The 27,373-nt window shown below is 38.7% G+C and overlaps 1 long non-coding RNA gene and 1 pseudogene across 3 annotated transcripts in view; both read left to right on the forward strand.

Moving 5' to 3' along the window:
• LOC144250238 (uncharacterized) overlaps positions 1 to 27,373 on the forward strand; it is an 84,334-nt gene that overhangs the window by 31,710 nt on the left and 25,251 nt on the right. The window lies entirely within an intron of this gene.
• LOC144250117 (tyrosine-protein phosphatase non-receptor type 3 pseudogene) lies at positions 17,253 to 20,626 on the forward strand (annotated as a pseudogene).

Consider the following 27,373-nt stretch of genomic DNA (forward strand, 5'->3'; position numbering starts at 1 on the left):
GTCATGTTTAAATTTAAAATCACTTCAAATGAAAATTCACTTTCTCTGTGTACTCTTTGAAATTAAAGAGGTAAGTAGCCATATGTAGCTTGGTTCAGAGCCATGGATAATTCTGAGATTAAATAGTACAAAGTGTGAGAAAATCTACATGTTCTCAATAATTCCATGGTCAGTGGCTAACCATACAGGGTCACGTTAAGAAAGGGCAATTGGAAGCCACCTGTTTGCTAAATGAATTTATATTGAAGTCATATGCAATCAGAGCACATTTTGATTCAGAGGATGTTGCCAGGCATGGTGGGCAAGCATCTGTAATCTCAGCAACCTGGGAGGATGAGACAAGAGAATTCCAAGTTCAAGGCCAGGTTCAGCAATTTAATGAGACCCTCATAACTTAGTGAGAACCTGTCTCAAATTTTAAAAAACTGAGAGAATTGGGGATTCAGCCCATTGTGAAAGCAGTTCTGGGTTTAATTCCTAGCACCCCTACACACACACACACACACACACACACACACACACACACACACATACAAGAGAGAAGAGGCTATAATTTACATCTAGAATTACCCCCCAAATATTCATATATTGAAGGCTTGATCACTCTCCAGTAATGTTCAGAAGTGGGGCAATTGGGAAGTGATTTGATTATGAGGGCACTAATCTTGTCAATGGATTAGTGCATTGATGAGTTCATTGCTAAATAGACTATTGTGAAGTGATATAAACTATAGGAGGTGGGAACCTGTTGAAGGGAGTGGGTCCTTGGGGTTGTGCCCTTGGGAACTACATCTTATCCCAGGCCCCTATTTTTATTTGCTTCTTGTCTGCCATGAGGTGGGAAGCTTTTCTTCACCACACCCTTCCTGACATGATGTTTAGTCTTACCACAGGCCCAGAATCAATTCCCCAAGTGACCACAGAATAAAATCTCTGAGACCATGAAAGAAAATAAGTATTTCCTGTACTCAAGTGTTTTCCTCAGATATTCTGTCACAGTGACAAAAACTCTAACAGAAAATTGGTACCAAATATGGGTTCATTTCTATGACTATACCTTTGGAATATGTTGTAGAAAAGACCTGGAAAGGTTTGGCGATGCAGGCTAGAGAAGCACTAGAATATTGTAAGCTTAACGGACAAGTATGTGAGCACAGAAGACCAGAATGCTGATAGGAATGTGAAGAGTAAAGCGTGTGCTGGGCTGGGGATGTGGCTCAAGTGGTAGCGCGCTCTCCTGGCATGCGTGCGGCCCGGGTTCGATCCTCAGCACCACATACCAACAAAGATGTTGTGTCCGCCAAGAACAAAAAAATAAATATTTAAAAAAAAATTCTCTCTCTCTCTCTCTCTCTCTCTCTCTCTCTCTCTCTCTCTCCTTAAAAAAAAAAAAAAGAGTTAAGCGTGTGCTGATTAAGTTTCAGGTGGGAATGAGGACTTTATTGGGAATTGGACTGGAGGCTACACGGATAACATTCTGGAAAAGATCGAATTTACATTTCACCCATGTCCTGAGACTTTCTTTGAGGCTGATTTTAAAGGGATAGACTTATTTACCTGGAGAAAGAATTTTAGGACACAGCATTTAGGTGGTAGCATGTATATTACTGGCAGCTTTTACCCAGACTTACAGTGAAAACAAGAAGCAAAAAAGCAAACTGAAAAGTTGTGAAACACCTGCAGAAAAATCCATGTAAAAATAAGACCAAGGAAGATACGGGTGCTAAATGGATTAATGCCACTAAAAAGAAACCAAGTCCTTTATACCTGGACAAGATGCCTTAATGGCATCTCAGGAATTAGCTAGACATAACCCATCAGAGTTCAGTGATGAAAAGGTATAACTTTGCTTGAATGACTGAGAAGAGAGCACCAAGGTGCCCTGCTGGGACAGGGCCACATATGAATTTGTTTCCCCAGGAATCATTTTCTTATGTTCACCTATCTGGGAACTCAAAGGCCTCTGAAGGTATGCATTAAGGGGACCCCTGGCTACTGTTTGACCTGGTGGAAGACATTGGTGTCATCTACATGATGTTGGTTTCTCAAGTACATACAATGCAGGAGTTTTGGGGTCACTGAGGCTTCCACAAAGATGGCTGGGAGGCCAGGCAATGTGTGGCAGGTTGAAATCCCTGTGGTCTGAACAGACAGTGCATGAAACTGTGAGAGTGAATCCAAAGCTGAAATGGAGACCCTAGGAAATTAGAAAGGCTAGGAATATGGAACATCTGCCCCCAAAATATTTGCAGGCAGTGAGCACAGTGAGCTCGAGAGAGGTCATGTGGGCTCCAACCAGCAAGACCATACAAATGGGGCTTCCTGCGCCCTTTGGAGTTAACATCTCTCTACCACATGCCCTTGATGCTGGATGCGGAGCTAGAGAACATAATGTTTGCCCTGCTGGATTTCCATCTTCCATTGGTCTTATCCCTTCTCTCTATACTACTATATATACTGTGTCTTTGTATGTTGGAAACATGCATTTTTATTTACAGGGGCTGACATCTAAGCATTTTCTTGGTTCTGAGAGGAGATTTTGGACGTGTACTTTGGAGAAATATTGGAACTGTAGAAAATTTGGGGATTCTTGATGATGGACTAAATCCATTTTGCATTGTGAAATGGATATCAGTCTTTGGAAGCCAGGGGTGGAATATTGTGATTTATATCTGGAATGTTCCCACAGTGATTGTGTGCTAAAAGCTTGGAATCTTCCAGCAATCTTCAGGGGTGGGGATGTGATTATTTCGTGAGCGCACTAACTTCATCATAGATCAATCCACTGGTGAGTTCATAGATGGATCCACTATTGAGAGGTGATGGAAACTGTAGGAGGTAGGATTTAATTGAAGGGAGTGGCATGTGCCCTTGAGGATGAGGATAACATCTTGTCCCTGCCCACCCCTCTTTGCCTCTCTATTTTCCAGTCACTATGAGATGAGAAGCTCTATTCCACTATACTCTTTCAGCCATGATGTTCTGCCTCACCATAGGTCCACAGCAATGGAGTACATCAGCAATGGACTGAAATCTTTTCTCTTTTAAGTTATTTTTGTCAGATATTTTGTCATAGTGATGAACATATGACTAACACAGAAGAGAAATACCAAATGGAATATTTTATGAAGGTTATATTAACCATAGACCCTATTTAGTTTCCATAAGCAGCAGAGGTCAAGGTTACTGCAGAAGCGTCCAATGTTGGTGATACAAGCCCTGGATGAGCAACAATTATATCATTCTTTCATGTGTTCTAGACATTGTTCTAAAGTACTTACCCTCCAAGCCTATTTCTCTGATCTATCCAAAGATTCTGTGAGCTGCTTAAAATACTTTATGATTTCACAATTTTTCTTGAGCCCCTGGAGTTGATTTCTATTGTCTTTAATCAATATCTTTGACTAACATTGTACATTTTTACAGGTAGAGGATTAGCCAATTCCAGTAATGCTAAACAAGGTCATTAATCAAAAAAAAGGGGGGGGGAGAGATACAATTTAAAGAACAGCCCTTTTGAGAAAATCATAGTTGAAATTTTCCTCCAACTAAATTAGGTTTTAAATTTTTGAATGGGAAACATTTAGAAGAAGGGCCTGTAGAAACATAATGGTAAGTTATAGTGAAAAGATTAATACTGGTGTGTCATCTTTATTTTTTATCAAGTGGCTTTATTCTTTAATCATGAAGCATATTAAAAATGTGAATAATTTTATTTTATACTCACATTTTTATTCATCATAAAGCTCTTGCCTAGGTTGTATAAATTAATGCATTGTCTTAAATTTGAACCTAAGTAGAGTTCGAAGTCCAATGTATAGTAGCAACACAAGATACCAATACATTCAATGTTTTATAATATAATTTCAGGAAAATGAAGTAAATTCTTGATCTTTACACATTTATTCATTTATATGTGAGCTTGAATCAGATGATGATACCTTTCTCTAAGGAGCTACAGGAACTTGACAGGCATTATCTAATTCATCTTTTCACTTACATTGGTGTGATATTATCTTCCTCATTTTAACATTGGTGTAACTACAGAATAGGAAAATTAAACATTAATTCTAAGTCTCTATCACACACACACACACACACACACACACACACACACATACTGTCAGAAATCTTGTCTACTTTTAAATATGAGCTCATGAGGAAAAGAAAAAAAAAGAAGCCCTTCATCAGCATGATCCTTAGCTAGTATAAGTGTACATGATATGATGATTGGAATGAAAACTATTTGCTTTGAAAAAAACCTGAATTTCATTCTGCTCGATTGTTAATTTGCAGACTATTATTAGTGTGATAGTCAATTTCACCAGGCTAAGGGAGGCTTAACTAAAATATCTGGAGAAGCATTACACTGGGATTGTCTGTGAGGGCATTAATGGAAAAGATTAGAATGTGAATGCTTAGATTAAGGATGACCACCTTCCCCAGCTTAGAAAGACATCATATCTGTTGAGGACCTCAATAGAACACAAAGATAAACTTTCACTTTTCCTGAGCTGGGACAGCCATCTTCTCCTACCCTTAATTCCCTGGTGCACAGGCCTTTAGACTCAAACTAAATAACACCACTAGTTTTCTTGGTTCTCCAGATTTCTGAAGATATATCATAGGATTTAGCCTCCCTAATCACAAGAGCCAATTTCAATATTGATTCTTCTCTTATTCGGTCTCTGAATAGATGATAATGATAGATGATATAGGTAGATAGAGATAGATGCTTGATAGATAAATAGATGCTAGATAGAAACAAAGATAGATGAAAGATAGTACTGTTTTTCTGCAGAAACTTAATACTATGCGATTTTAGGATATGATTATCTCCCAGTAATTTGAAGCTCTTGATGTCATAAGTTGCTACTGGGTTTACTCATCATCTTGCCCTACAATTTCTCTTTGCATCCATCCATGAAGAAGACAACTCAATATAGAGTTCAATAAGGTCAGACAGGTATGGTTTTCTGTCTTCATGTTTATATTAATAATGAGACAGCTAACACAAAATTAAAAGCCTTTTATAAGCACGTAAAAAGTACATGGCTCAGGAACTGTCATGCAATTAGTTCTTCCTTCTTTAAATCTGCAAGAGATTCTAAGCAAGTAGCTGTTCATGTTGTTTTATCTTGGACTATTACAGATAAAAAAGCTAACGACACCCTACCCAGCATTATATCAGGATAAAAGTAAGATAGAAAAATGTGTGTTTATATTTTTCTGACCCTGATGTTTTAGTTAATGGCTAGTGTGGAAAATTAAGTATGAAATATCAGGAGGGTAATATGTGTGATTAAAGGAATTGGATTGCAGAAAGAAAAGTGAAGGGGAAGGAGAAGTGAAGGGGGTGATGGTGGAAACTGATGGTAGAAACTGATGATTTCAGCAATTTTAGTCTGACCTCAGCAGGGAGCAAAGAGAGCTACCTATTGTCAAGAATTGGGCTGAAGTTTTTCAGTATATATAAATGTGACAGCCAGGCAAATCCCCTGCATCAGAAGGAGGCAAAAATAACAAACCAGAAGCAAAACCTTAGACCCCAAGGTTTGGTGGTCCTGCACAGTTCCTTGGTGGCAGGGAGCATGGAAAAAGGAGGAGCAGAATAGTCATTCACACATTCTAGAAATTTCTCAAGCAGACATCAAAAGCTTGCTGTCACCCCATTAGTGGACAAGTTTGCAGTAAGTGGAGTTCATAGATGTTTTATTCTTCATTCTTCTTTCTCTCTATTTTCAGCTGGATAAAATTCTGCACGATTGACACTACTAAAAAAGAAATGTGTAAATTAATCTTTTAAAAATTTCACAAAGCTAGTTTTTGAAATAGTAATTTTTTTTCTTTTTCAGAGATGGTCAATATGCAATCCTGGGGAGTTGATTTTGAAAAAACTAAATTGAGATACACAGATGACCCCAGGACTTTGAGGAATGGCAGTGAATGTACTCCTTTTAAGGAGATAAAGGTCATGTCAATTAAGTATTTTAAAGACCCTTTTACCATGCAGCTGTCTGTCTCCTGATGCAGTTTAGTTTCCTAACTGTTTCAAATAACCTCTGGGTTCCACTGAACATCAACAGAAGGATCTCATTTATCACATCCTAATCCAAACCATAATTCATATTTTCAGTCCTGTAACCTCTTCTCCAACTCATCTTCATGGACAAAGGATTTCTTCCCTTGAGGCTATTCCTTCTTGTGATCACTCTCTACCACTTATGACTCTCTGCCATCAATCATATCAATAATGGAGGGTCACTTGTCACTAAGCACTTTATGTTTCTACTCATGATTGTTCATGGAAGCTTCATGCCAATCCTAAAGTTTTGCAGGTCAGCATTAATAATTTGCTCTTTACAAGGCCAAATAGCCATTTTGAGATGGTGAAATCTGGCAGTCTTTGCCCAAAGAACCACATTTTAATAATTCAGCCTACATAGATCCATCTTTTTGGGTGGAAGGCAAGTATTGTGAATTTCATCCAGGATAAGTTAACACTTAGCTACATGCCCAATATTTTTTATTTATTTTATTTCATTTTGAGATAGGGTTTAACATTGTTAGATCCTACCTAAGTTGTTGAGGCTGCTCTCTAACATGTGATCTTCCTGTCTTAGTCTCCCAAGCTGCTAGGATTATAGGTGTGCGCCACTGCACCCAGCAGAGATCCATCCTGATGCAAGGTTAGTCTTCTCTTTTTCACTCATTCCTCCCTTTGTTCTGACACAGATGCCTATATTTATCTGCATAGACATAATCAGTGCAGAAAAATGAGGTGAAACACTTTCCTGCTCATTCAATGAGGTGTTTCTAGGATAGCAAACCCAGGTATCCAATGAAGACAAACAAAAAAATTTACTAGAAAGCAATATCCCCTGTGAAAACAGATAGAATAATATTTAACAGTATATTGGAAAACAAATCCAAAATCACAAAAATGGATCAAGTAGAATTTATCTCAGAAATACATGGTTCGTTTAACAAAGAATCAACACAATATGTTATATTAATAGAAGAAAAGAGCAAAAACATAGGATAATTTCAATAGACACAGGATATATATACTAAAGAAACTCATTCCATTTCAGGATAACAGCATTCAATAAACTAGAAACAGAAGGAACCATATAAATGTAATACAATGAAAATTCCAAAGCTGTTTTCACATCAGAATATTTGATGTTATTAAGATGGTAATACTTCCCAAATTGATCTAGAAATATAACATAATATGTATTTAATTGTTAGTGGACTTCTTGGAAAAGTTGACAGGTTAATACTAAAATATATAATAGCCAAAACAACCTTAAATTAGTATAACCAATGTGGAGAACTCACACATTTCAAGTCTTACTACCAAACTACACTAATTAAGACAGATATATATATATATATATATATATATATATATATATATATATATATATATGAAAACTTTATACTAAATGAAAGAAGCCAATTAGAAAATAACTGATTTTGTATTATTCAATTTATATGATGTTTCTAGAATAGACAAATCTATAGAAAGGAGATTAGCCATTGCTCTCTGGAAGAGAGGCTGGTAGTAGGAATGAAATTATTGAATTATGATTACTAATTGGTTTCTTTCTAGGGTGATTAAAATATTCCAGAATTGATAGTGATGTTTGTTATACAACTTCAGGATTCATTAAATTATATACTTTGAATGAATTGGATGTATGGTGTGGGAAATAGAGCTATTACAAAGAAAAAAATAACAGGCAGCTTTTACACAAAATCAATGACAGATGACAGAACATCCACAGAATGGGAAAAAAAAGGCGGGGAGGGATGGGCCTAATTGCAACTGTCCAAAGATACATGCAGTACCAGCAACCACACAGGAAGACACAAAAATAAGGCAAAGAACTTTCCAAAACCCTGGTGTCAGAGACTCCATGAAATAAATTTTCATCAAGTTTTTCATACCCAGATAAAGACGCTACCCATCTGCATGTCAAGATCTGTGCAACTAAGACTGAAAGAGGTCATACGCTCTCCAAATTAAAAAAAAAAAAAAAAAAAGGCAAAGGAGTTTTTTGAATGTGGTCAGTTCATGGCAACCTGAGCCTTGTAAACTCTAAATAGAAACCAAATGGCTTCCAGGACTCAGTCATTCTGAAAATAAACTACTGGAACGAGAAACTAAATAGGGAAGGAAGGAAAGAATGGAGCAAAGTAAAAGGAAATTCCAAGGGAAAATGGAGAGAGGATCAGATGGTATAGATCTCAAGAGCGCACAAGCCCATATTATTGGATATCTAATGTTAATAAGAGAGGAAGAAGCCCTGGATATGTGAAGGTAGAAAACATGCCTTAAGTCATGCATACTCTACTATGAGAATAGAAAAACCCATGGTTGTGCAATTATTTACCTAGTATCCCTCCGTTTCACATCTGTTCTTTTATATCCTGATCTTTGAGTTGGGGCTGGAACTCTGAAAATTATTTGTCAATTGGCAACTTGTTAGGCTCTGTCAAAAGTAGAAGGTAGCCATGCATGGTGGCACACGCCTGTAATCCCAGTGGCTGAAGAGGCTGAGGAAGGAGGATCACGTGTTGAAAGCCAGCCTCAGCAACAGTGAGGTGCTTAGCAACTCAGTGAGACCCTCTCTTTAAGTAAAATACAAAATAGGGCTGGGGATATGGCTCAGTGATTGAGTGCACCTGAGTTCAATTCCCAATACCAAATATATATATATATTTTTTTTTAAAATTTATATATATATATTTAATATATAATATATATATATTATAGTATTAAAATAGGATTTTAAGTCACAAAGAACTAGAGCGCTTCTATTCTATGGCAGACCTAAAGGAATGACTTATTATTTACAGCTGCAAAAATCAACCCTTCTAAAGTTAATACCCAACATTTAATTGTGCAGCTTGAAGAAATGTGATGTAAGTTTAACTTATAGATTCACAGACTGCATGTGTGATCATTGAATAGGAAAGATTGGGATCCAGAGATTTGGATTGGAAGCCCATTTTAAAATAATGCTGAGGACCCAAACCCTCTGGTTTTCTGAGGCATCTTCTTTACTAGAAAAGGCTTCTCTTTCCATGTCTGAACAAATCAGCCTTCCTTTGTTTGAAGACTATGTAATAAACTTACCCGAGATCATAATATGTTAAAAAAATATGTTATGTACCTCAAACCCAACCTAAGCCACCCACTATGTCTCTAGACCTAAATTAAAGTCAGATCTCAGCAGGCTTGAGGGAAGTTGACTTATAGTCCAAAATAATTGCCATGTTTTGTTAATTTATATTTCCAGAAACTGGGAAATTTATGTGAAAATGAATTCTAAGAACATCAAACCATAGAAGACAGACTATAACTTTTGATTATGCCAAATGATTGTCATAGATGCATTTTTTTAAAGATGAACACAATATCTTTATTTGTTTTATTTATTTTTTATGTGGTGCTGAGGATCAAACCCAGTACCTCACAAGTATGAGGCAAGCACTCTAGCACTGAGCTATAACCCCAGCTCCATGAATGCATTTTTTTGGGGGACTCTGGACTTAATGTTGTGGCTCCTACAGCTACAAATAACCCTAACAGTTGTCTTTAAACCAAAACATGGACTTAAATGTAGTCAATATTTGTTGGATGTGATAGCACATGCCTGTAATCTCAGTGGCTCTGGAGGCTGAGGTAGGAGGACACAAGTTCTAAGCCATCCTCAGCAATGTAGGAAGGCCCTAAGCAACTTAAGGAGCCCCTGTCTCAAAATAAAAAAAATAAAAAGGGGTGAAGATGAAGCTCAGTGTTCAAGCACCACTTGAACACTGGGTTCAATGCCCAGTACCCCACTTCCCCGCAAAAGTACCCTATATTTAAAACATTGACATGCTAGATTTTCTTTAGTGAAATGTCAAGAGAGAGAGCTGAAGGTTTAGGAAGGCACAGCTGTAGAAGTAGATTTATTATGTTCCATTTACATATTTAATACTCAATTCTTTGAAAAGACCCAGAGGAGAACTTTCTCAATGAAGTATTCAGAAATACATTAGCAGTGGTGGAGGTTTATCCAGAGTAAGAATACAGAGAACCAAGGCTAAGCCACATGTCTTTTATGACATATCTTCAGAAGTCACACATCATCACTTTCACAGTATGTTATTGGTCATACTGATTAACCTGATTTAGTGCAAGGAGGAAACAGTACCAGGGTATGAACATCAAGAAGCAAAGATCTTTGTGGGCATAAAAAATTTTTAAAGACTTTGGAAATGAATTACTATTTCTTCTCTATGAATTTGACTTTCAAAAAAAGAAAGTGCTCTAAATAATTATGAAAAAAATTTAAAATTTCTGTCATCAAAATGTCTTAGAATATGAAATTAAAGTTTTACTATTTACATATTCAAATTTGTTATTGAATCACTAAGGTAAGAGAGAAATCATTTGAATTAAATCCAAAATTTGTATATACTTTGTTTTATATACCCTAAACACAAAAACAACTGAAAAATAATTTCAAAATATTTTGAATGTGGTGGTAATGCTAGTGCTGGTGACATTTTTTTCTGAAATGATTATATATGTGTATTGTACTTAGAAAAAAAGCAATTGAGTAATCATACTGTGTCAACAGGATTTTCAGCATTGGTTGACAAGAGATACAGATGTAAGATCAATGAAGTTATATATACATCTAATTCAATTATCTCTGCATTTGAATTCAAGGAAGCCACGTGAGTTCATTAAATATTGTAGATGCATGCATTAGCTCTTCCATTGAAAAGACCCAGAAATTACAAATGAGCCTAGTTGCATAACTGTACTAGTGTGTCCATATTAAAGTCTCCAAATGTCATTTTCCACACAAAGAAACAAGGCACCTCTCAAAGAGTGACTAAATATAGTTCTGGGAAAGAAATTGAGATTAAATCTGGAACATTCTGTCAACCTGAAAGTAAAAGTATCTAGTGAAAACTACTGGGGTTTATTCAGAAAGGCTCAGTAGCCAATGAAATAAAATGAGTAAAATATTAAATCTGTGGACTCTTAGATTATTTTTAAAAACAGAATGCAACAGAGGAAGAGCAAAAGAAAGAAGAATCTTTAAAAAATCATCATCTTCCTTAGGAAGATGTAATTCATTATTCATTATTTTGCAAATTGGTTAATAGAGAAAAGAATTATTCATGTGTCCACCTTTTCTTGCACCAACCATATCTCAGAGCAACCAAATATTTCTTGAAAATATCTGTTGTTAATCATGTTCTAGCTATCAAATGTAAGAAATATAATTATAGCACCACTATTGCACAGTCCTTTTTGAATTAATAGATTTAGATAACACATTTACAAAAATAGCCACCCATAGTTCCTGATAGTTACATACAAAGTTGCACTTAAAGTGTATTTTAAACAAAGTATCTAACTGAAATATGATAAAGTCTATAGACAGAACTTCCATGTTTCAGGAAATACAAGGATCAAAAGGATGTGGTCTAAAATTCCATAACAAAATTAAAACTATAACAAAATCTAAACATGAAAGACTCATTTTCTTCAAAATATAAATTACAGGGAAAAAAGAGAAAAAGGATTAACTTCTTAAAATTAATTGATTTAATATTAGCCAATTACAATGCATACAATTGTTTTGCTCTTGAACACTTTTATGAGACAATGAAACAACAGGCAATATTTGAAAGTAGACCATGGGATTTATTAATGATAAGAAGTTACATTTTATTATAATATAGAATACTAATCACAGAATAAAGTCTGATGTTTTAAAAAAGGATTTCACCTTTTAGATATATTTATTGAACAATCACAATCAAAATAATTTGATGACTAGGATTTGATTCAAAATAAAGTTGAGGAAGGTGAGCATGGACACAAATGAGGTAAAATTGACCCTAAGTTTTGATAATCACTAAGTTTGGGTTAACAGGTACATAAGACATTGAGTTATATTATTTTCTTTACTTTAATGTGTATCTGGAGTTTTTAATAATAAAAATTTTAATTAAAATATGAAGCATACAAGATTTAGATTTTTGCTATAAGGCCATTAAAAGTGTGGCTGTTAACACTGATGGTTATATTATCAGAATTTAGATAGTTTCATATTAGTATATATTTTAGCCTACGCAGTTCCTACGATTAGAATACCTTCTACTTTTGTATGACAATGAGGATCTCCTTCCATTTCCATGCAATTTCCCTTTTCTCTCCCTTTTCCTCCCACCTCATGTCTCTGTTTAATGTTAATCTTTTCCTCCTGCTTTTCCTCCCTGCTCTGTTCTTATTGCTCTCATTATATCAAAGAAGACATTTGGCATTTGATTTTTAGGGACTGGCTGGCTTCACTTAGCATAATCTGCTCCAGTGCCATCCATTTCCCTGCAAATTCCATGATTTTGTCATTTTTTAATGCTGCACGTAGCACTTCATTGTGTACAAATGCCACATTTTTTTATCCATTCATCTATTGAAGGGCATCTGGGTTGGTTCCACAGTCTAGTTATTGTGAATTGTGCTGCTATGAGCATCAATGTGGCAGTATCCCTGTAGTACGCTCTTTTAAGGTCTTCAGGGAATAGTCCGAGAAGGGCAATAGCTGGGTCAAATGGTGGTTCCATTCCCAGCTTTCCCAGGAATCTCCATACGGCTTTCCAAATTGGCCGCACCAATTTGCAGTCCCCCCAGCAATGTAAAAGAGTACCCTTTTCCCCACATCCTCGCCAGCACTTGTTGTTGTTTGACTTCATAATGGCTGCCAATCTTACTGGAGTGAGATGGTATCTTAGGGTGGTTTTGATTTGCATTTCTCTGACTGCTAGAGACGGTGAGCATTTTTTCATGTACTTGTTGATTGATTGTATGTCATCCTCTGAGAAGTGTCTGTTCAGGTCCTTCGCCCATTTGTTGATTGGGTTATTTGTTATCTTATTGTCTAATTTTTTGAGTTCTTTGTATACTCTGGATATTAGGGCTCTAAAATTATATATAAGAGGTTGTGAGGGAAATGGGGAAAAAAAGGAGAGAAATGAATTACAGTAGATGGGGTAGAGAGAGAAGATGGGAGGGGAGGAGAAGGGGAATAGTAGAGGATAGGAAAGGTAGCAGAATACAACAGTTACTAATATGGCATTATGTAAAAACGTGGATGTGTAACTGATGTGATACTGCAATCTGTATTTGGGGTAAAAATGGGAGTTCATAACCCACTTGAATCTAATGTATGAAATATGATATGTCAAGAGCTTTTTAATGTTTTGAACAACCAATAAAAAAAAAAGAATACCTTCTACTTGATGTGTTTTGTTCCTGGCACTTTGGACACCAGTAATCTTATAGATTAGCACATGGCTTTATGCCCAGACTCTAAGACATGCTGGTAAACCTAATAATAAAAATAATGACTAAGCACTGTCTATTATTTACTTTTAGTTAGATGCTCAAAGGTTTTGAATTCTACAATTAACCAAATTACACTTGGCTGCAGATAGTCACTTAATTTTATAGCCTATTGACTTTGATGGTCATAAGAGAGCATGTATTGTTGTGAGGAGATTTGGCATACATTGGGATAAAGTGATTAGGTTAGTGGCTTATTATCCTTGCATCCCCAGTTCTCTGCATAGGGCCTGGCACACAGCAAGTAATGAATACATTTTGATTTATCTTTAAAAAAAAAAAAAGGAAGAGAGAAAGTCATTGAGGGAGAGAGAATAGTGAAAGGAAAGATAGAAATGGAATGAAGCTACACAATAATATTGTGTAGAAAGAATCACAAAACTTCAGTGTCATACAGGCTTTGATGTTCAAGAATCTATGATGCTTTCCAGGTGGATCTGCTAAACTTTGCTGCATTTTTTTTTTTGTTTTGGCATTGAGTTTATCTACCAAGGTCTCAAGTGAGACAACTGGAGTAAACAAGCTCTGCTGCTTATCTCTCACAGGCAACCATACTACACCAAGTATATCTCATGGTAATGGCAGCAGTAGAAGAGAGAGCGTAAGCCAAATGGTTCCTTGAAGCACGTTCCAGGTTCTGGTTGGTCATGTTTGCTGCATCCTACTGACCCAGGCAAGGTACACTGCCAATCCCAGAACATTGCTCAATCACATTACATCAAACAAAGTGTAGAAAAAAATGGAAGCCAATTTTTGCCATCCATCATGAAAGAAATTACTTTAAATATATGGCAGGGCAATAGAAGCTCTGAATATTGCTTTTCTCTCTTTTTCAACATATAAACAAACCCAATTGGAATGATACTGCCAATTAACTGAATGAACATGTGGTTCTGATTTTTATGTTCAGTTGGAGCTTTTATATTATCCTTTCATTAATTCAAATACTTACTAAACTCCACCTTATTGTAAACATCTGTATAAAGCACTTTCATTTGCACATGGAAACTATTTGATAAATAGTAACATAGAAATTATGGTTACAGAGTCTTTGTCTATCTAACACTATTCATTATCTGTGTCAGAATTCATATAAAGAGTTGTATTGCGTTCAATGGTAACCTATATCTCCACTCTTGATGTTTTCTAGATGGTGGAAGGGGCCATCTAGAAAATGGCTAGTTATCCTTGGATTCTCTACCCACATTCTGACTTTATCTCAGAATGATTTTTTTTAACTAGTGAGCATGAAAAGAGACACTGAACATGTGCAATTCTATTCCTCTGTTTCTCTTTTTCATAGGATAAAAAGACTTAAACCAAGAGAATGTGTGCCATACTACAAGTCTCTAGGAAGTTCTTATCACTGTGGGAAGAATTCCACCTAATTTGCAGTAGAATATTAAGAAATCCACTTGCCTTTGAATATAAGCCTCCAATAGTCACTGGGTCAGTAAGAGAAGTTTGGTTTCTATCTGCTTGATTCTGGTTAAGAAGTTGTCTATGAACAATGGAAAAACTTTGGCTTCTTCCTCCAAAACACCTCTAATAAGCTATTTTATTATTTTCCCGTGACATATTGTACTTGTTAATAGTGTTAATAGTCATATGGATTTGATGTAATTCAAAGAAAATATGTTACCCACACTACTCACTCTGTGGCTTCATCAAATGTTTTTCCAGGATGGCAATGTAGAAACAATGCTAAACACTTGACTAAAAGTGAAAAATAAGATTAATTGTCTGATATATAAAATTATTAACATCCAGAACTTTGAATTATGAAAAGAACTACCTTTATCATATTTCTCTTTTAATGATGAGCTTTGTCTTCAGAGCTTAATTCAAAGTCACTTTCAAACTAAAATTTTTAATGATCTCCACTTCCAATAATGTGCTTCTTTTTATTTCCCAAATGATCTACTAACATTAGTTTTGTATAATGTATTTCATACAAGTATTTTCCCAAATCAGTTGTATAATATGTAAAAAATTCAAAGATGGCTAGCTGATCTTGCCAATAAAGATGCTAGATATGAGAATACAAATGTTATCACTTCCTGCCCCATGCTTGAACATAACTAACAATTTCTAGAATTTAATATTATTTAGTAACAACTTATATTTAAATTTATTTTTAATGATAGAAAAAGTGTTTTGGGGCTGGGGATGTAGCTCAGTGATAGAGTGCTTGCCTAGTATGTATGAGGTCCTGGGTTCAATCCCCAGCATAGCAAAGCACTGAAAAACATTTCCTTGTATGTATTGTAACAGTTTTGTTTTGGTGTAGTGAAATTATTATAATTGGGTTAAAAGATTAATTATTTGCTTTCATACAGAATGACAAGTAATAATCTGAATTAAACATTGTTTATAAGTTAAACTGTACCTCTTCATGACCTTTTGAAATTTTCATGGTAAACAAGGGCACATGAAAGATAAGAAAGATTCTATCATACGTTATGCTTCACAAACTATCTCCATAGAAATACAGTTCATTTCTTCTTGTTTAGAAAGTGTTTGGATAGGGTTTGCTACTGATTTGAAATTTAAATAAAATTTTGCTCATGAATGAGAGGATTTTGTTAGTCATGCATGTACTGTTTTTCTTTTTATTCCTAATATGACCTCTGTTTCCAAGTGAAAGACTCCTTCTTCTTCAAAAGCAGATGGACTCTATGAGCAGGAAAAACTTCTATACCTTTGAAAGACAACTATTTGCCTTGAGTGCTTATTTCAATATTTTTTTGATGCAAAAGCCAAGATGCATCAAAAACAATTTTCTAGTTTTATTTGTATCAGGTTCACCGTTTTGGAAATGTACTAGGTATATGATTTTAATGGAAGGATTGTGGCTTTTCATGCAATCCTAAACATGGCTCTTAATTTAAACATACTGAAAGATGCGAAAATGTTAGAAAAAAGTCATGTAATAGGTCTCTATGATTGTGCCAAATGACTGAGTGGCAAAACAAATATATATATATATATATATATATATATATATATATATATATATATATATATATAACTTTTATTCTTTTCATATTGTCTCCTTTATAGTAGGAACTTGATTGATGCCTTTGATTAGCCTCATTTCGGCATAAAATGAGACACAGCTTATTTTACTCTACCTGAAAAAAAAAATTCAAAGACCAACTCCAATCGAATATGTAAATAGCTGTTACTTAGGTACTAGAGATGCTTTTCATTGTCATCAAAATTAAAACCTTCATGTAGCACAAGGAAATAGACTCATTCATTTTGTAAACACTCTTTTACTCTGCCTAGGAAGCCTGGAGGTTAGCAATAATAACTGTGAATTTAATGTTAACATTTGTTTTTGTTCATTGAAAATTATATTTACGCAGCAAAGATTTAACATTTTAATCAGTGGTGTTTTTAGATTGTTTTCTTTTTCAATTCACGGTTGTTATTGTACTCAGATATTTTTTATAGCTCAGATAATTCAAAAGACAAGCATAAATATAAAAAGCTGAGATTTACCATAAAACAAATAAAGACACACAAAGTTTATGCACAATAGGTGAAACTAAAACAAAAAGCACTTCCTAAAATAAATATTTTATTGTTCTTTTAACCAGTCATTAAACATACATTAAGTGCCAACTCACTGTATGCTAGCTATAGTACCAAGTCAAAGAAACAAAACAAAAAAGGAGGGCCGGCGGGAGCCGCCCGCGGGCGGCACTGGGCATGCTCAGACGGCGGCCAGGTCGCGCCGCGAGCGAGCTTCCGCGCCGCCCGCACGCGCGACCTACCTGGGCGCCCCGCGCCCCCGGATGCTGCAGGTTACTCAACGATAGTTATGACCTCCCGGTTACGCGCGTTGGGTGGAAGAATTAATAACATACGCACCTCCGAGTTACCCAAAGAGAAAGCTCGATCGGAAGTCGTCTGCAGCATCCGCTTTTTAGATGGCTTGGTCCAGACCTTTAAGGTTAACAAACAAGACACTGGCCAGTCGCTGCTGGACACGCCCACCTGGGCGTGACTGAAAAGGAGTATTTTGGTTTGCAGCATGGCGGCGACTCGGTGGACTCCCCCAGATGGCTTGAGTCAAGCAAACCCATCAGGAAGCAGTTGAAAGGAGGTTTCCCCTGTACCCTGCATTTTCGAGTAAGATTTTTTATACCTGATCCCAACACACTGCAGCAAGAACAAACCAGGCATCTGTATTTCTTACAACTGAAGATGGATGTTTGTGAAGGAAGGTTGACCTGCCCTCTGAACTCCGCTGTGGTTCTTGCGTCCTATGCAGTACAATCTCATTTCGGAGACTTTGATTCTTCCGTACATCATCCAGGCTACCTTGCTGACAGCCAGTTTATTCCAGATCAGAACGATGACTTTTTAACCAAGGTGGAGTCTCTGCACGAGCAGCACAGTGGGCTGAAGCAGTCGGAAGCCGAGTCCTGCTACATCAACATAGCCCGGACCCTCGACTTCTACGGGGTGGAGCTGCACGGCGGCAGAGATCTGCATAATTTAGATCTAATGATTGGAATTGCTTCAGCGGGCATTGCTGTGTACCGAAAATACATTTGCACAAGTTTCTATCCTTGGGTGAACATTCTCAAAATTTCTTTCAAAAGGAAAAAGTTCTTCATCCATCAGCGACAAAAACAGACTGAATCCAGGGAACATATCGTGGCCTTCAACATGCTAAATTACCGGTCTTGCAAAAACTTGTGGAAATCCTGTGTCGAGCACCATACCTTCTTTCAGGCAAAGAAGTTACTACCTCAGGAAAAGAATGTTCTGCCTCAGTACTGGACTCTGGGCTCCAGGAACCCCAAAAAGTCTGTAAATAACCAATATTGCAAAAAGGTGATTGGAGGAATGGTGTGGAACCCTGCCATGTGGAGGTCCTTATCAGTGGAGCATCTAGAAACCAAGATCCTGCCTTCCCGGTCCCCTCCTATCACCCCCAACTGGCGAAGTCCTCGGCTCCGGCACGAGGTCAGGAAGCCCCGCCACTCCTCTGCTGATAACTTGGCCAATGAGATGACGTACATCACGGAAACCAAAGACGTGTTCTACACCTACAAGGGCTCCCTGTCCCCCAAAGACAGCGATTCCGAAGTTTCTCAGAACCGCAGCCCACACCGAGAGAGTCTGTCCGAGAACAATCCAGCACAAAGCTGCCGGACCCAGAAGTCGTCCAGTTCTGTGTCTCCGTCTTCAAATGCTCCAGGCTCCTGCTCACCTGATGGGGTCGATCAGCAGTTTTTAGAGGACTACAACAGGGTGACCAAGGGAGGGTCCACTGAGGACGCCAGCCAGTACTACTGTGACAAGAATGATAATGGTGACAGCTACTTAGTCTTGGTCCGTATCATACCGGATGAAGATGGAAAATTTGGATTTAATCTTAAGGGTGGAGTGGATCAGAAGATGCCTCTTGTGGTCTCAAGGATCAACCCCGAGTCACCTGCGGACACCTGCATTCCCAAGCTGAACGAAGGGGATCAGATGGTGTTGATCAATGGCCGGGACATCTCCGAGCACACCCACGACCAGGTGGTGATGTTCATCAAAGCCAGCCAGGAGTCCCACTCGAGGGAGCTGGCCCTGGTGATCAGGAGGAAATCTGTCCACTCATTCACCGAGATCAAATCTGAAGATGAACTGAACCAGCTTTTCCCAGAACCCATTTTCCCCATGTGTCCGGAGGGTGGGGACACTTTGGAGGGATCCATGGAACTGCTAAAAAAAGGCCTTGAAAGCGGGACGGTCCTGATCCAGTTTGAGCAACTCTACCTAAAGAAGCCAGGTTTGGCCATCACATTTGCAAAGCTGCCTCAAAATCTGGACAAAAACCGATATAAAGATGTGCTGCCTTATGACACCACCCAGGTATTATTGCAGGGAAATGAAGATTATATTAATGCAAGTTACGTGAATATGGAAATTCCTGCTGCTAACCTTGTGAACAAGTACATTGCCACTCAGGGACCCCTGCCACATACCTGTGCACAATTTTGGCAAGTCGTCTGGGATCAGAAGTTATCTCTAATTGTCATGTTGACAACTCTCACAGAGCGAGGGCGGACCAAATGTCACCAGTACTGGCCCGACCCCCCTGACGTCATGGACCACGGCGTCTTTCATATCCAGTGTCAGACAGAGGACTGCACCATCGCCTACGTGTCCCGAGAAATGCTGGTCACAAACACAGAGACTGGGGAAGAGCACACGGTGACACATCTCCAGTATGTCGCATGGCCGGACCACGGTGTGCCCGATGACTCCTCGGACTTTCTGGAGTTTGTGACCTACGTGAGGTCCCTGCGGGTGGACGGGGAGCCCCTCTTGGTTCACTGCAGTGCTGGAATAGGTCGGACTGGCGTGTTGGTCACTATGGAAACAGCCATGTGCTTAATTGAGAGAAACTTGCCTGTTTACCCCCTGGATATTGTCCGGAAAATGCGAGAGCAGCGCGCCATGATGGTGCAGACGTCCAGCCAGTACAAGTTCGTGTGTGAAGCGGTTCTTCGCGTGTATGAAGAAGGCTTAGTCCAGATGCTGGATCCCAGTTAGGACGACTGTGAAGCGTTCATCCCTGGATCCCGAGGGCATCTTCCCTAGGAGAGCAGGACACACCTTCCTCCAGAGGCGGGAGAGGAACCGCCAGCTGTGGGGAAGGGATGAGCACATTTGAACCCAGGCACTTTAAATTTTCTAGGAAAGGGATCCTGTACACAGGAACTGGTGTAGATATGCATGCAAGTGTGGCTTCCTTTAGGCCCAGAGAGAAATAAAAAGGGATCCCAGTTTGGACCTTCCTCCCCAGACATCACCACCCCACTGTTGGCCACCCTTGTCCTTACAAGAGGGGCCGGCAGCCGTGCTCCTGACCTCCCCAGAAGCTGGACAGCATGGTTCTGGAAGGCTGCGTGGTGTTCTGTGTGTTGATCTGGGTAGGACTCTGAGGGCTGAGCTTCCTGTGCGTCCAGGCAGGGCTGGAGCAATGCACAGTCCCACCCCGGTGCCAAGGAAGCCCTGGTGAACGTCCCACACACCGGGTGGTGGCCATTCAGGCTGAAGGACAAGCAGCGCCCTGCCTTGGTCTCAGCTCCATGCCCCTTGCAATCTGCAAAGCACCCCCACCCCCCGCCCCTCCATCGTCCCCCTTCAGGTTCATATCCAGTGCCTGAACCAGATTTGAATGTATGTAGAGGCGAATTTCCAACCGAGACTGAGAACTCCAGGCTCGGCGTGATCCCGCCTCTTAGCGTTAGAAACAGGTGTGTGTCAGCTCTGCTTGCCTCATCCTGGATTCACGGACGCCAGGACCAGGACCCCTGACTACTGAATCTCGTACATGGACTGCTGCTACTCCAAGCTCTTACACTTGAAGAGACATGATCCCCTGAGGGGGACAGGATCATAGCATCGAAATATTCTTTGGCCCTTCTAAGAAAAGACCTGCTCGTAGGTGACCACGGGAAACCCTGCTTGCCAGGAGCCCCTGTTGGCGTGTGTGCCTGCGCGTGCGCCCCGTGGAGGTTGCTCAGGATTCCTGACTCGATTCAAATTACCGTTGAGTTTATATAAAGAATGAGTCTCTGTACCGAAGAACAAACGTGTGCATTCACCCTCAGTTGCAGCGGTCTCCGTTTCATTTCAGAGGAGAGGATCAGACTATCTGAATATAAACCCAATTTGATGTTAATTTATTCTAAGTACCCCATGATTTTGATTGTCCTAAAGAATTCTGCCTCTGTGAATACTGTGTTCAATTCTTTTTTTTTTTTTTTTTTTTTTTAATTTGTGGACAGGACTGTAGCAAGTTACTATTTAAGGAAAATAAATTACATAAACATTTTAATGTGGTATTTTTAAATAGCAGTTGTTGTGTATCCAAAAGAGGAAGCTAAGCCAGTTTCTTAACGGTGTTTATAGAAAAAGGATGCTTTCCTATTGTAGCCCACAGAGATGAGGCCGTTTTGATATCAGGAAACCCTGGACCAATGGAATTGCTCACCTGGTTGCATGATGGATAGGGACCTATCCATAGGGGACCAGGTTTCTAAAGATTCTTTCATCTTGCATCCTTCCTGTCTCTTCCTCATGCATATTTTACTGCTATCTGACATGGGTGGGAGGAGATGGTGCCAGCACCCTAACCCTGTGCTGTGGAGATGAGGGCGGGAGCCTGGCTCCTTTTGCCACTCAGCCCTCTCTAACCCACTCTCAGTCTAGGCACTTAGGAGCTGTGCTTCTAGCTCTCCTGTTTTTCTCATCTGTGAAATGAGAGAGATAGTACCCACGACTCCAGATTGAATGTGAGCCTTGAATGAGCTCCTGCCATCAGTGTGAATTTTCATTGGTTGGAATGTAAACGGACACCGAGATGGAAGAGTTACTTGGAAAAGTGTCCTTCTCTGTGATGAGCCCAAAACACATCCAGCAAGTGGAACCCAGTGGCTTTCTATAAGGGGGGGGGGAAGTTCTTCCAAAAGGACAAAGCAAGACTACAAAGGAACAACCTATTCAATCTGGACACTGAAGAATTCTCTGAGCAAAACACGGAAAAAGAAGGAGGGCATGCAGGGTCCATTTCAATGCCATCAGGATATTTAGTACACCGTTGCCGCTGGATAAAAGGGAACGTCGCCCTGTGTGCAAACATCCTGGAGAAGCCTAAATACCTTCCGAGATTTGTGTTCCGTTGTTTTTTAAACCAAGCATTGAATATGAGTGCAGAAACGCTGCCACCCTGGGTCCCTACATTTCTAGAAATCTAGCCGGAGGTTGCAGCCAGCCTTTCTCGGCCACCGTGCAGGCGCGCAGCTCAGACCAGCCTGTTGCCAGGAATAAAATTCATGAACTACTTTGAAGAAAATGATCTAAAGACAAGAAAATGATCTAAAGAAGCAGCACATGCAACTGAAGCCTGCAGAGACGGCAAAGTAAGATCCACAGCTCGAGCTCCCAGCCTCCCCCCTTCCGCCCGTCGGCAGTTTTCTTAAGAGGCCTTATTTTCCTCCTAAGAGCAGCATGGGAATCAGGGTAAATATTTGGCCTGGGAAATTTGGTTGGATGGGAATGGAGAAGACATTTATTTCCTATGTTCTGGAGCTTTCCGGAAGGCCTAATTAGACCCACTGATGTGCCTGATTTACTGACTTCATGGGCGTCACTCCAGAACCTGCACTTGGTGGTCTGACTCCCCAGAGGAAAAGACCGCATCACTTTGGTTGCAGGTGGGACGTCAGGATGGCTCCATACCAACTTGCGCCAGCCCTAGCTTCCTGCCGTGGCGATTCGTACTGAAATGCGCTTCTAGGTCAGCGCCGATGCTATTGCTCCTGTGCTGCTGGTTGGGCTTTTTTGTCTTCCTCAGAAAACATCATCTGGGGAAAGCCACAGGTCTCTTCATCGCGAAGAGGCAGCAGCCATGGGGGAGGATCGGGAGGCGCAGGCTCCATCCAGACCTGGACGCGGGCAGAGCACAGTGGCCCTCGGTTTCCTTTGAGTTAGAAGGGGACAGTGGGCTGGACTAGGTGGGCTCAAGATTTGCCGTCCTGAGAGTCTGATCTTCCAGAGGAGTGAAATTGTTCTTTAACCAAAATGTGTAGCTCCCAGAGACACGTGTGTCCCACTTCCGTGACTTGTCCCCACGAGGTTGTCCCTCAGACCCCGGCACTGTCGGATGTAGAGATGGGGGTCGCCGCCCTCTGGTTCTCGCCTGTCATCCTAGGCCGAGAGCAGCCTCAGCTTCACTGGCAAAGCATCTGTGGCCTCAGTCTGGGGAACCAAACCTGGGGTGCCAGATGCCCGGCTCTCCTGCCATCTGGGTGGCTCCCGTTCTGTTCAGAGCAACCAAAGGATCATGTTAAGCCATGTTGTATTGAAAAGCGTCTTAATTGATCAGCAATATTTTTTTTCTGTAAGTTGGGGATGTTTTTCACACTGACCTGTACTGTCAGCGACGACTCTACTGAAAGCTGTTTGATGGATATAAAAGCGTTCGAGCCGTGCAGCAAAAAAAAAAAAAAAAAAAAAGGAAAGGCATATCTTGGACATATTGTAGGTTTGGCTCCAGATCACTGCCCTAAAGCAAATATCACAGTATAACAACAATAGTCTTACAAAATGCCAGAAATTCATAAAAATTGCTTTTACCATATTGTAGCAAATTAAGTTTAAAAATACTTTACTGCTAAAATATGCTATCATATGAGATTGTAGCGATTCATAACTTTTTGCTGCTGAAGCCTCTGACCTCAATGTTGATGGTTGCTGACTTACCCCGATAGAAGACTCAGAAGGTTGGGGTGGCTGTGGCAATTTGTTAAAATAAGGCAACAATGAAGTTTGCAACTAACTCTTCCTTTCATGAAAGATTCCCCCCATAGTATGCAGTGCTGCTTGATAGCATTTTAGCACAGTAAAAATTATTTCATAATTGGAGTTAATTGCTTCAAACCCCACCACTGTTTTATCAACAAAGTTTAGGTAATATTCTAAATTTGCTGTTATCATTTAAACATTGTTCACAGCATCTTCACCAGGAGGAGATTCCATCTCTAGAAGGCACTTTCTTTGCTCATTCATTAGAAAGAACTCTTCATCCATTAAAATTCCATAGCAATTCAGCCAGTTCCCCAGGCTCCAGCTCAATTGCATTTCTCTTGCTATTTCCACCACATCTGTAGTAACTTCCTCCACTGATTTCTCAAATTCATCCATGAGGTTTGGAATCAGCTTTTTCTAAACTCCTGTTAATGTTGACATTTGTACCTCCTGCCATGAATCACAAATGTTTCTAATAACATCTAGAATGTTATTCCTTTCCTGAAGGTGTCCCATTTCCTTTGCCCAGCCCCATCAGAGAAATCAGTATGGCAACAAAAGCCTTACAAAATGCCAGTTGCATTAGCCTCTAGCAAGAGAAGTTTTCAGCCTTTGAAACCAGGCACTGACTTCTCTCTAGCTACACAAGTCTTCTAATGTAAGGCCCTTTTCATCCGCAGTGAAAATCTGTTAAGGAGTGTGGCCACCTTCATCAGTTACCTTAACTCAATCAATCTTCTGGATAACTTGTTACAGTCTCTGCATTAGTACTTGCTGCTTCATCTTGCACTTTGACATTATGGGGACAGCTTCTTTCCTTAAATTTCATAAGCCAACCTCTGTGAGATTCAAACTTTTCTTCTGAAGCTCTGTCATCTCTCTTGGTTTTCATAGACTCAAAGTTAGAACCTTGCTCTGAATTAGCTTTGGTTTAAGGGAATGTTGTAGCTGGATTGATGTTCTAACCAGACCATTAAAACTTTCTCCATCTCAGCAAGAAGATTATTTTGCTTTCTTATCATTCTTTTGTTCACTATAGTGATTGAACTTTTAATTTCTTGCAAGAATTTTTCCTTTGCATTCCAAATTTGGTCACTGCTTGGCACAAGAGGTCTAGTTTGGGGTCTATATCTGCTTTCAACATGCCTTCTTCATTAAATTTGATCATCTCTAGCAATTAACTTAAAATGAGAGACATTTAATTTCCTTTCACTTGAACACATACAGGACAATGTAAGGTTATTAACTGGCATAATTTTAACATCATTGTGTCTCAGGGAAGAGGGAGCACTGAAGAGAAAGACAGAAATGGAGGATCAATCAATCCATGAGTCTGTCAGAACATACACAACATTAATCAATTAAGTTCACTGGCTTCCATGTTTTTTGACACCTCAAAAACAATTTCTAGATTAATATTACATATCGCTGATTAGAGTTCACCAAAACATATAATAATAAAAAGCTTTGAAATATTGGGAGAATGTGACACAGAGACAAGAAATGAGTCCACACTGTTGGTAAAGTGGTATCAATAGACTCACTGGATGAGGGGTTGTACAAAAATCCAATTTGTAAAAAAGTTTAATATCTGAAAAGCACAATAAAAACTGTGTATGTCTGCAATAGTGTTATGGTGTAAATATGAGGTTTCACCCCAGAAGCTCATGTGTGAGACAGTCAAGAAACTTTAGGTGTTAAATGATTGAGTTATGACCACTTTAACCTAATCATTGCATTTATCCACAAGTGTTAATTAACTGGGTAATAACTGTAGGCAGGTGGGAAGTAGCTAAAGAAGGTGGATCACTGGATATGGGCCTTTAGGATCTAAATTTTATCCCTAGTGATCAGAGCTCTCTCTGTTTCCTGATTGTCATGCCCTGAGCTGCTTTCCTCCCCGACACCCTTGTGTTAAATATTATGCTTGTCAGGTCTTTAATCACAGCAGTGAAAAAAAAAAAACAACAACTAAAACAGCTATTATACTTTGTAATTATTTTTAGACACAGATATAGGTACTATTATTATCTCATTTTTACAGATGAACATACTGATGTTTAGCATTGTTAAGAAATTTTCCTAGGCTATACAACTGAAAAGTGGCAGAGGATAAATCTGGACTCGTGTTTTTTTACATTATATTATGGACACCTCTTTTTTTACTTGGTGGTTTATTTGGAAGAGTTTATTAGCTCCTCTACTGGAGTCTTGTCTCCTTGAGTTATGGGATTGTGTTTATATATTTTCTCCCCCTTGCACAACTTACAAAGTCACATTATCTTGAACTCAATGGGTGTGGTACTCCCAATAAATGTGTGAGCAGTTTTAGCTAAAAGGTAAGTAGATCTTTCCAGACAATTCTATTTAAAATTTTAACTCCACCCTGCCCCACTTAAGTTTTTCCTAATTTTCAACCCTCCTTACTTTCCTCATGCTACTCATAAAGATTCAACTCATGTATATTTTACTGGTTTACTATTGTCTTTCTTCCTATGCTACAACCCTATGAAATAAAGTATTTTGTCTGCTCTATCACAGCTGAACAAAATAATACCTGGAACATAGTATATATTTAGTAAATATTTATTGAATGAATGAGTTAGTGAACAACCTACTATTGGGATGCAAAATATATATCACATAAAAACCAACTTGGAAGCTATTGTACAAATACAGACTTGCAGTGTTATGACTAAGATAGTGGTAGTATAACAAAGAGAGAAGATAATGAATCTAAGAAACATATAAAGGATAAGCAAGGTAGGTCTTGCTTACCAAATAGATAAGCAATAGATGATCTCTTTTACATGTGAAAAGACTCATATCACTTCAACAATGTTCGTATTACCTTAGAATTAGAAAAAAAAATAGATTTCCAGGTCATCTCATTTTATCCCAAGGAGGAAACTGTGCTTTGGATTAGTAGACAGTAGCAACTAAATTTATAATGTATCCATTGCCATTTTTTCCATTGCAACTTTTTAAAGGTAAAATTTAATGGAAAACTTTGGTTAATTTTGGTATATACCAAATCAATTGCAAACTAATAGCTCCTCTTGATTAGGTTTTATAGAATGCAAGCCATTCAACAACTCCTCTCTAATCTAATATCACTATATTCCATGTAGAACTATAGAATAGCAAAGTTTAACCTTGAACAACATTGTTGCTAGGTAATGAGAAAATAAAATTATAAGCTATAAAATACAGTGAAATTCCATATCAAGGGTTTGATGAGCTTATGCCTTTTGTACTTACAATACATCTATTAAATGTTAAAGATTGGTCTTTAGAGTTAGCTTAGTATAAAGGTTTTTCTAGTATTTAAGAATGTAATGAGGGGAAAAAGCTCATTTTAGCATGATTGTAAATGAAATAAAAAGGTCATATAAGACTACAAATTTGAAACATAACATAGTAGAACACTAGCTTTTAAGATTTCCCCCTTATTCATAAAAGCCATGAAAATAACAAATATGTTGCCAGAAAATATTTGTAGATAAAGTTAAGCATACATTTAATTTCTACAGCCATGTCTTAAGAAAATAACCAAATAAATTGATTATCAACAATAAAATGGTGATATTAACTAGATGGCATTTGTTGTGATTTTCATAAATT

This window comes from Urocitellus parryii, chromosome 14, assembly GCF_045843805.1.
Source record: "Urocitellus parryii isolate mUroPar1 chromosome 14, mUroPar1.hap1, whole genome shotgun sequence".
NCBI classification, from domain to species: Eukaryota; Metazoa; Chordata; class Mammalia; order Rodentia; family Sciuridae; genus Urocitellus; species Urocitellus parryii.